Below are 10978 nucleotides of genomic sequence, written 5' to 3'. Positions count from 1 at the left end.
CCATCACTCTCCATTCCAGTTAAAATAACACGATCTGACTAGTATTGCCTTCGCCCGCATAAGCGTTGCGTGTGTAATTGCGTTCATACACAATAGTTTTGCGTTCACACGGAAATGTATTTTTTCTTCTATTTTCCATGTCTGAAAACATTTACCATGCCACCGTACCATTGCGCATTGTTAAACTCTTCTTGTGTTAATATGGAAAACATAAGATACATCTTGCTTTCTAAAACTCGCTTTGCGAAACAGACTTCCGCGTATGGAGTTTGTGAGTGAGTTCTCATGGAGACGGTTTTCCGAATTAATTACTGTCACATTGCTATTCCATGTAAGATGAATTAATTTTGTCTCGTGATCAGTTTTTTTTTTTTTTTTTTTTTTTTTTGTAATCTGGTTCTGTATCACACTGAGATCTGGGTCGTTGGTAGATTCACTTTATACGTTATACGTGATTACTTTAAAGTAATTTTGAAACTCCCTGTTGTTTTGAGATCATTAACCCCATAAAACCGACATGATTAGACTGAATCAAATAAAATATAAATTTCGATGATGAATTAATGTAAATTGATACTAATTTCAGTATTTTTAAATTACAGTCATCAGTTGCACAGGGAATTGTCACGCATCCTAAGGTCACGATTCATTAAGGGTATAATAATATACCTGTCTCATTTTATACCCATGTCATGCGCCTGTGTTCATTAATAACGAAATAGGCTCCCAGATGTTTGTTTGCTGTCTAGGAAGATATTAAACCTAACTTTTCTCCCAAGGACCTCATCAGTTTCATAATAAGGCTCCAATTACCATGGATCTTCATAATTATGCCTACATGAAACCGAACCATCATTGAAACCAGAGATATTTGGTAATATAACTATGTCAGCCATGTTCGATGTACCCGGCATTCTCACATAAATGTTCAAGAAATATGTTCTCATACCAAACATACATACCAAATCTTGTATGTGCTTTTTAATGAATATATTGTGCCATATGTCCATTTCGATTCCCTTTGTAGAGTGCGTTGGTCCGCCGGTTGACATTCATGGCCATTCAGATAGGAAGTATGCAAAATGCTTGATTGTAACGTAGTTTTATTTGTGAAAGTTCTGCATTAAAGCACCAAACAAACTTTTGTTCGCTACTTTTCCAATTCTTTATATCTGTATCAGTATTACAGATGTATCCTCTTACCCAGCTGGCCAATCCCAATAAAATATCTCGTCTATTGAAACATTTTTTGTAAACAAAAACATCATAACGTAATACAGTCGAAGACGCCCTGAAGTATGAGTTATTATAAACCCTGTATTTTATATTGATATATTTACATTTTGCCACAGCGACTCCCGTTACTCTAATGATAAACATGCTCTGCATTATGAGCCAATAAATGCAGCTTAGACTTGGTGTAGTAATGTCTATATGAATAAATGTGAGTCTTGTTTACTGTTAGTCCGCGCAGGGAAAATTGACATTGTTGTTGAATGAAACCTTGTTGGTTATGAAATTATAGAAAATCAATGTCTGGATAATTGAAAGTAAACTGAAAAGGTATTGAAAAAAAAACATGCAATCTGGGTGGCAGATAAATATTCATAACGCCCGTTAGGCCGCTATTCTATTTATCTCCCACCCAGATTGCATTTATATCTCCAATAAATGCAATCTAACAATCCTTTGTTAAATGAAATGCAATCAATATCTAACCATAAACATATGAAGAATTTGACATCAAGCAATCTACTATATGAAAAGAAGACGATGATCGAGGAAAGTTTTTTTTAATAACCCAGTGGTATTACTCAGACATAAGAACGTGACCCCTTGTTGTTGCCAGCAAAAGTTATGGTCAGTTCAAGCTATTCTTTTCTCAGGAAAACGACCGCTATATTGGTAATCTCAATTGTGAAAACTTGTTTACGGTTCGTGCTTCCTATAAGCTAATTGGAAATCCATTGACAACGGAACACAGACAGTTATATTGCACCCGCGAGATTTTACACGTATCTCCCAACCATAGCTTCATATACAAGTATTTGTTATATATCTCGTTGCAATATACAAAAGAAAGGATCGGTTAATTGGTTGGTTGGTAGCTCAACGTCCCGATAACAGCTATGGTTATTTAAAGATGGCCTCCCCTTTATGCAATGTGTTACATATGTGGATATTTGTATGTTATGGGAGGCTGTGGTATGTTCATGTTGGATCTCTTTGTATTAGCGAGATCCTTGCCCTTTTGATAGTGCAATCCCAATGAAGCATACTGCCAAAGCACCAATCAGCACATTCTACCGGGCAAACCAGTCGTCCCACTCCCTTTATGGTGAGCGCTAAGCAGGAGTAGAAACTACCCTTTTATATCTTATGGTGTGTCTTGGCAAGGGAATAAAATCTGGTGCCTTCCCCGCAGGTGCGAATAAATAAGCTGGTGTCAAAGGAAACTTTCGGGAAAAGAAAGTCAATTAGGACGAAATGTATAATATCCTAAATTTAGTCGCCTTTTATTATCTTGCGATAGGTAGGGGCACCATTTACAATATTCTTACCCTCTAATTCAACTAAACAGCTGTTCTCTTCAACGAATTAAAATAACTAAGAAAGGACCATGGCAATGTCTGTCTGCCTTTCTATCTTGTTTGTTATTTGGTTAAATACAATACAATTGTAATGGACCTCGCTACGTCATGAAAGTCGATGTGTGGGAGATGTGGACACATATGGCGGCCGAACGAGTCATAAGTGATTAGTACAGATAGCGACGTTTATCTTTATATTTCAATTAACACCACTTAATTACTGTGCGAGAAATGAGCAATTTATTCATCCGAACACCAATTGGGATTATTGCACTGGAGATTACTTTGTTAGTCTTCGATTGTCTCGGTACAACAACATGCTAATTTCCATATCCTGCTGTATTTAATTACATATGTATTCCCAATGGATAGGGATAATATCAGCAGAGAAAATTGAAATGGAATGCGGTGATACTGATGCGCGGCTTTGTTGCATGAGTCAAAACCATTTGAGGAAAATAACTTATCATCGCCTTTATTACCTGGAAATGTACTTTATATAATTAGACTAATACAACATCCATGCCCTTATTTATAGCTACATTGTATACATACACTACTGCATCCTCGATACTCCAGGGGTTCCGATCACTTACGACCTATACACCCCTAGACTATCTCATGGTAAAATTGGAGGCAAGAGAATAGGTAATTAAGTCGTTTGATGTTCATCGAAAGAACCGTATAACGGTATACTGTGGTTGACTGTGTGTCTTTGAAGTTAGGCGTCGCTTTCTCAGTAGTCTTCAATGGAAATCTTTGCAGGCATGTGATTGGTTCAGATGTTTTCCACTGAGCTGCCTCCAATGCTACTATGAGATAGTCCAGATGTGTAGAGATCGTAAGTGATCGGAACCCCTGGAGTATCGAGGATGACAATATTAGTCCAGTTGTTTTTTATTATGTTATGTTACCAGAATCGGTGTGGTAATTAACATAGAAAAAAAGACAACTTAACCACTTTGCCACCGAAAGTGGGGTTGAGTGGTACAATGCCAGACACTCTCACCGTTACCCTAAGTTGGAAGGCAGTAAATTAGTAGACACCTTAACCACCCTGCCTCCACGATCCAGACTGTACCAAGTTTCATCAACAAACATTAACTTAAAGGACTTCCTTAATTTCATTTTTTCCCTTAACTTCTGAAATAATATTCTATCGAGAAGTTTAAGTTAAGAAAATCTTTAAAATTCAGGAAAATTAAGCAACATTGATTAAACCGATTCCTTGTCATTTGGGATTATAAGCTAGCTGTTGCGTGTACATAATGATTATGTCTATTACAAAATGTCCATTGGTTCAGTAAAAAAGGGTATCAGAAACAAGATATTGCACTCAGCATACTTCTGCTGTGCTTTCCGGTCGTTATTCAATTATCACTGCGACATGTACTTCAGTCTAAAAATTAGCGGGCATTAATTAGGAATACGCGACAAATAATTAGAGATCTCATAATTAGGTGTTGAGATGAGAAAATACGATACCGGCTTAATTGTACGATTGTACTTCATATCCCTAATCCTTTTAATTAGTGGTTCGGCATTTAACGAGTGTTGAAGAAAAAATGGTTTAACTACCAGCTCCTTTCATGTTTGTCAAAAACATCTGAACAATTGTGATCTCTAATTAAAAGGATTAAAAAATAAAGAAAAATCTGATCAGGAACACATCCGCCGAAGACTGAATACAGGAAAATGCAACAAAATAAAACATCACATACCTCAACACTGTACACACGACGATCGCCACGATATACCACACACATATTACGATATACCACGCATATCACAATATACAACACACACCACAATATATCATACACGCCACAATATACAACACACACCACGATATACCACAAATCACAATTTACCACACACACCACAATATACCACACACACCACAATGTACCACAAACATCACAATTTGCAACACACATCACAATATACCACACACATCACAATATACAACACACATCACAATATACCGCACACATCACAATATATCACACACGTCACAATATATCACACTATACCACATAAACGAAGATTGCCACAATATACCACACACATCACAATATACCATCACAATACCACGCATATCACAATATACAACACACACCACAATATATCATACACGCCACAATATACAACACACACCACGATATACCACAAATCACAATTTACCACACACACCACAATATACCACACACACCACAATGTACCACAAACATCACAATTTACAACACACATCACAATATACCATACACATCACAATATACAACACACATCACAATATACCACACACATCACAGTATACCACACACATCACAATATATCACACTATACCACATAAACGAAGATTGCCACAATATACCACACACATCACAATATACCACACAAACGACGATTGACACAATATTCCACACACATCACAATATACCACACATCACACAAACGACGATTGCCACAATATACCACACATATCACAATATACCACAAATCAAAATATACCACACATCACAATATACCACACAAACCAAATATACCACACACATCACAATATACCACACACATCACAATATACCACACACATCACAATATACCACACACATCACAATATACCACACACATCACAATATACCACACACATCACAATATACCACACACACTATGATATAAAAAAAACACCACAATATACCACAAACACCACAATATACCACACACATCACAATATACCACACACATCACAATGTAACACACATCACAATATACCGCACACAATACAACACATGTATTATAATTTATCACATACATCCCAATATAACAAACATATCACAATTTACCACATACACGTTAATTTCCGGCGATCTTCGGAAATATATCACATTTCCGAAGATTGTCGGAAATATCTCCGAGGGGATCCGATTGAATACAGAATACATCTAAAAATAAGCCGCCATAAAGTAATTTATGAGTCAAGGGCAGCAACTCTTACATATACATGTATGTTGATAATTCTAGATCCTGCTTGCCAAAAATATATTCTTTTAATACAGTGTAAAGTTGAATTTTTTTGTCGGTGTTTAAAAGAAATATACTGAATAAAATGGCAAAATCGATGTTAAAAGAAACCTATGTTTTCACAAAACGGTGTTTTTTTATGCATGTATAAGCATTTGCAAACAGAACAACATATAAGCAGGGAGAAAATTGAATTTGCTTTTGACTGTTAAGCGTCCATAATTCGGTAAAAGCATTATAACTATCGTGAATACGACCCCAGGGACAAGAGATATAGCTTAGAATATTTAATAGTCGGCTGCTGTGAACTTCTGAACCTATGTTACAATAAGATGTTATAACTCCGCGGGCGACGATAGCGAGTCAAGGTTAACGCTCGGATCAGACTATTGAATTTTACCAGTTTTAGCATGTTGAAAGCAAAAATAAATGGCCATGAATTCAAATTCCTCTATCTACTCTCATAAAGCTAGTTTCAGACTAAAATGCGAGAGAAAACAAGTGTTTTATTACACATGTATTTTCAGAGATTTTGGAAAAAAATTGATGAAAAAAAACTGCAGTTGAAGACAAGGCAGTGAAATAATTTTTTGGAGCAATGTATTTGCTCAGTCGTCATTATGATGTAATAGTGGATTTCTGACTGATGCAGGGATCATATAAATTTTGTGAAAAAGTAATACAGCTGTAATTTCTAATAAAAGTTCACTTATATTTGACTGTTGTTGTTTTTGATTTTGTTCGTTTTTGTGTTGTTGTGTTTTTGTTGGGTTTTTTTTTTCTTCTTTAAACGTTTGTTGTAATTTAAGGTTTCTTTTTTTCGAGACGAGCCTTGGAAGCAAATCTCTTCTGGAATTTGTGCATTACTAAGAAAACAAACGCAGGGGCTTGTTACGCTAAATTGTCAACGTCATATCCATCTCTGATAAGTAGTCACGTTGAAAACACAGGGATCTGAGTATTAGTTACATTTTATATTATTAAGGACCCACCAGAGTCACAGACCGTTCTAGACGTTTTAGGAGTCTAAATCAAAAATCGGTTAAAATCATATTCTACGAAGTACTTTGGTGTATAATAGTATAAAAAATATTATTTTAGTCGAAATTTGATCTAGACACATAAAGCGTCTAAAAACGGTCTATGGACACTGTTGGATCCCTATGGACACTGTTGGCTCATTATTGATATAAACTGTAACTAATTCTCAGATCCCTGTGGTTGAAAATGATTTATTGGTAATAAGTTGAAGTTTTTAATTGATAGGTGGTAATATTTAAATCTATAGATTTGATTTTCTCTTTATCGTATATGCATCGCTATTTTATAATTCTACCAAAATACGATATACTATTGTGATGAAGTCTGCAAGTGTATTTTAAAGGCCCACTACCTTTCCGGAGCAAAATATATAGATTTCTTAAAAATATTAATAACCTCAGAAAATATATACCGATGGCCTAAGATGAGGTTACAACACCAAACATATACAAGATTTCCTGCGTAATATATGATAACAATGGAGAGTCATTTCGCTGTTTTACCGTCTGTCGCAGTGATAGCCAACTACCGCGCGGTATTTAGGACGACGGGGGAAACATAAGACGACCCGCGTTATGAAAATTAACATTTCATTTATTTTAATTAAATTGTTTAGGAGGTGATAATAAGTGTAGTATTAACGTTAAGTTGATAACTTTTGCAACTCTACAAAATTATTAATTTCGTTTTACATTCCCATTTAAAAAATCAAAAACCGTTTCGGAAAGGTAGTGGGCCTTTAATAAAATATTGTTTTAAAGGCCCACTAAATATCCGAAACAAAAATCTAAAGTTTCTTCAAAACAACAATAACGGACGAAAATATACATTAATGGCCTAATTTGAGGTTACAACACCAAATTCATACAAGGTTTCCTGCATAATATGTTTACAAATAAGATGCATTTCGCTGTTTTGCCGTCTGGCGCAGTGATAGTCAACTAATGCGCGGTGATTAGGACGACGGCGGGAAGACGGCCCGCGTTATGAAAATTTACATAAAATTTATTTTAATTAATTTGTTCAGTGTGACGATGAGTGTAGTATTAACGGTAAGCTACTAACTTTTACGACTCTACAAAATTATCTATCTCGTTTTACATCTCCATTTTAAAAATTAAAAGCCGTTTTGGAAAATTATTGGGCCTTTAAAGCCCCATAACCTTTCCGGAGCAAAATATAAAGGTTTCTTAAAAAACATTAATAACACCAGAAAAGGCATACCAATGACCTAAAATAAGGTTACGACACCAAACATATGCAAGATTTCCTGCGTAACATATGAAAACAGTGGAGAGTCAATTCGCTATTTTGCCGTCTGGCGCAGTGATAGTCAACTACCGCGCGGTAATTAGGACGACGGCGGGAAACATAATACGACCCGCGTTATGAAAATATAAACATTTTATTTATTTTAAACAATTCGTTCATAAGGTGATGATAAATGTAGTATTAACGGTAAGTTAATAATTTTTTAAGACTCTACAAAAATTATCGATCTTGTTTTACATTCCCATTCTAAAGATTAAAAGCCGTTTCGGAAAGGTAGTGGGCCTTTAAGTCAGTTTTTAGTAGTAAAAATATTGACAGTTATTATCTTTCTGTTACAATAAGTAAAACAGCAACACATTCAAAGCATTAAAAAGCATTAGAAATGTTTTCAGAGGTCTATAATTTTCTCGCCTGACCATTTCTTCCTTCAGTAGAGTACGATAATCGTCCCTGTCTCAAAGAATATATACCGGTAAGAATGTAAATCCTAGTCTTTTGCTGTGCAGGTCAAACTTAGCAAGGAGATAATAAACCATTGTCTGAAAATCTTTTTTGCGATTGTCTTGGTTTGTAATTGTGCAAACTAAATATGGCCGACAGGCAGCCATCTTGAATTTGAATATTTTTTCTTTCGTTATTTATAAGAAAGTACAGGAGGAATCTCTATTTTATATCGTTGATATGCTCCGCTTGGTCCCTAGTTGTAGTTTTTATGAAATTATAAAAAAAACCATGGAAATATTGTCGAGTGATTTTTGAAATATGAAGTTTGTTACCACTATTTCTTAGAAAGTTTGGAAGGGATGATTGAATCCTTCTGAAATTTCATTTGTAGGTTTCCCCTTTCTCTCCACCGAGTTGAGCACAAGCATAGCTGACAGGTAGCTATCTTGAATTTTGGTAACTGAACTTTGTTTTTCGTTGTTTCTCAAAAAGTACTAAAGGTATGTTTCTCAGGTATCTGACAGCTTCCCCCCTGATCCAACGTTGTCCTTACTTCAGTTTTAAAGGAGATAGTCCTCCCGGACGGCTAAGAGTGCAAAACCAGTGTGCAACAACAACCTACAGGATTGTACAACTGAAGTTTTTTCACATAATGGTCAAATGTTTACATACCTGATTCCCCACCATCGCGTGAGCGTAAAATCGTAAACCATGGGGTAAATAGCGGTTCTTTAGTGGGGCCTCTTTAGGGGGTACATTGAATGACCTGTATGATACCGGTCAATTCATACAGTTCTGATGTAATTTATTTAGTAGATTTTTTTATTTGTATAATTTTTGTTCTGTTACATGTTCTGGTAGTGTTATACAAATTACATTGTAGTATAAGGACTTTACCATTGTAGGTTAATGCGTAAAAATTGCTATTGTTTATGTTCTCCATTTACCACTTACACATATGTTCATGTAGGTTTTTAGCTTGTTCTTCTAGATTATATTTGGGGACACATACAATATTATTTCTGGTCATAATAATAAATAGTGTTTGTATATTTATTACAACCTGTACCTGGTTTCATATGTATATGAACAACTTTACAGAGTTGAAATGTACTGCAGCCATGTATCATTTATAATTATTCTGATTTTTGTTGGAACTATAGATAATGAATTTTGTATCTTTTTTTTGAAACAATATTTGATTCTATCAAATGCCGACTCAGTGACACATTCACAACTTATAAAATGTTTTCTCTAAAATAAAAAAAAATAAAAACCTGTAGAATGAACCTACATTTATTCATTCCTATATATATTTGAAATTGATCATTTCATTTTTTTGTCATATTCAACAGATATAAAAAATTGCTGGTTCTTTTTTTCAGGCACCATGCATGCATAGTGACATGAATACAGACAAGTTCATCCCTTGGACCTGTATACAAGTGTATGTATACATATACATACAATTATCATCATATGAAGACTGAAGAATGTTGATTTGAGTGCTCTTGAAAGTAAACTTTTCCAATATGGACCTAGAAGATCATGAACAGAACATTTAAAAATCAGTATTAATTTATTTAAATGTTCCTTTCAACTGTAATCATTAAATAAAATTATGATGCAATACTTTTTCATTGTTTAACTTTGTAGAAATAAATTTGTTCATATTAGTCCTCTAGATCCAGTGATTATAAATTCTTTGCATCCATATTGCCTGCCCATTTGTTTGTCAGGGCTTGTGAGATAGCTTTTCAATTACTTTTAAAAATATAAGGATTTTTTTTTACATATAGCAATATAGATAACATTGTCTTAGGATTTCTAAATTCTACTTTTCAAGAGAGTAGACTCAACATATAAATAAAACCATAAAACTAGCAAGTTATCTGAAATGTTAAAAATCTTTTTTTGTCTGAACCAAAATTTCACATTTATTGTCTATGTGTAACTTGTACATAGACCATTTATGTTATTAATACTGTAGTAACAGTTTGATTACAAACACATAGACTAAAATGTAGTATAAGTAGTACTATGTACATCTGTCTTTGATTTGAGTTCTAAACAAAAAAGTGGTACCTATTGGGAAGTTGTGACTTGGGCGGAGGGTGAAATACAGAAGAAATAGCTACACACGGAAAAAAGAAAGATATACAGTACCATATGGATTCAAAGTTGCTCCAAAATCAATGAGACTAAATAACCAAAAAAAAGCCATGTAAACCCCAAATATGCAATGACCAGATCAATGATAAAGCACCCTTCCACTTCCAGTTATCTGTAGCTATTTCTTCTATATTTCAACCCCCCACTCAAGTTACAACTTCCCAACCTCATGATTCTTCTGTCTTTTAGCCCCCCCCCCCCCCCCCACCCCCAACCCCCAACACACACATACCTGATTGATTGTCATGTTATTTCAGGTTCCTATTCGGGTATTATTCCTAAAAACCAAAAAAAGGGTATACACACTGTGTACTCTCACAAGGAGGGGAACCACTTCATTCAAAAATGGAATTTACAATTTCATCTTAATTTTGAAATTTTTCAATTTAATTATTAATTACTGGACTATTAAAACAGTATAGAACCCCTCAGCTACA

This window comes from Argopecten irradians, chromosome 1, assembly GCF_041381155.1.
Source record: "Argopecten irradians isolate NY chromosome 1, Ai_NY, whole genome shotgun sequence".
NCBI lineage: Eukaryota > Metazoa > Mollusca > Bivalvia > Pectinida > Pectinidae > Argopecten > Argopecten irradians.
The sequence above is the reverse complement of the archived record's forward strand: the minus strand, read 5'-3'. Positions refer to the sequence as shown.